Raw genomic sequence first — 1624 nt, 5'->3', positions numbered from 1 at the left:
GGTTTGATGAGTCGTATGTCTGCATGTACTTGTTATTAGCGTGCGCGTATCTTTTGCAACATGTTTGCTAAGCGGTCGCCATGTTTTGCAGCAAACTCAAAGTAGGGTGAGGTGAAAAGTTTCCGGCCTGACCTAGAAATGGCGCCAGCAGGTCTAATTTTTGGCTTGTATTCTATAGTACTATATCTCACTAGCTTGTATATAAATTTTCAGGTCAATTGCTCTGTTAGTGTACATTTGAGAGCCGATTGAACAAGACGTCTCGATTGTTTACGTGAAAATGAAAAAATCAGAGAAGCATGCGGTCATCAAATACTTCTATTTAAAAGAACTAACACCATTACAAATTAAAGAANAGCTGGATGTAACATTGAAAGACTCTTCTTCATTATATTCAACGGTTAAACAATGGNTTTCTGAATTTAAGAAAGGTTGCACGAGCACTTCTGCACGATCCACGTTCAGGACGCCCCGTTGANNTCACAACTCCCAAAATGATCAAAAAAATTCATAAAATAGTGATGGAGGACCGTAGATTAAAAGTAAGTAAGATAGCTAAGGCTACTAGGATGTCAACTGAACGTGTACGCAATATTTTACATAAACATTTGAGTATAAGGAAGCTCTGTGGTAGGTGGGTGCCGCGTTTGTTAACGGTCAATCAAAAATTCACCCGNAAAACTGTTTTAATCAAANATTTGGCGTTGTACAAGCGAAACCCCAGCGAAGTTTTGCGTCGATTTATAATTGTGGATGAAACTTGGATTCACCACTACACTCCTGAAAGTAAACAACAGTCGAAACAATGGATTGGACCAGGTGAACCAACCCCAAAGAAGGCAAAAACAATTTTATCGGCAAATAAGATTATGGCGACTGTTTTTTGGGATGCNAAAGGGATTATTTTCATTGATTACCTGGAGAAGGGTAAAACCATCACTGGTCAATACTACGCAGAGTTATTGCANTGTTTGAAGGACAAAGTGAAAAATAAACGACCTTACTTGGCGAAGAAAAAAATCTTGTTTCACTATGACAACGCACCTGCCCATTCGTCGGTCGTTGCGATGGCTAAAATCAACGAATTGAAGTTNGAATTGTTCCTCTAACCAGCATATTCACCAGATTTAGCCCCCAGCGACTATCATTTGTTTCCTAACCTTAAAAAATGCTTGGAGATAAAAAATTAGAAAGCAACGAGGAAGTCATCAATGCTGTAAATGAGTATTTTGAGGGACTTGACATATCGGACTATAAAAATGGTATCACTGCATTAGAGCACCGTTATGAAAAATGTATTAATTTTGATGGAGATTATGTTGAAAAATAAAGCGAAAAAAAAGTTGTTTTTCTTTATCAGGCCGGAAACTTTTCACCCCACCCTTGTATGCTTAATAAGCGCAGCAAAACATGATTGCGCGGCAAACNTTGACANCTTACATACAAACATTATTCACTTGTATCCAATTAAACAGAAATAATATAAATGTATATGACTGAAATGTATATTACTTCAAAACAGATCCGTGACATTCTAAAATGTTCTACAAATTGAATATTTGTGTATCGAGGAATGACTAACTCAAAATAATTTTTATTCCTAGATTTATCATTTTTTTAACTT

This window comes from Pseudomyrmex gracilis, unplaced genomic scaffold (assembly GCF_002006095.1).
Source record: "Pseudomyrmex gracilis isolate BER0280 unplaced genomic scaffold, ASM200609v1 scaffold_992, whole genome shotgun sequence".
In the NCBI taxonomy this organism is placed as follows: Eukaryota; Metazoa; Arthropoda; class Insecta; order Hymenoptera; family Formicidae; genus Pseudomyrmex; species Pseudomyrmex gracilis.
The sequence above is the reverse complement of the archived record's forward strand: the minus strand, read 5'-3'. Positions refer to the sequence as shown.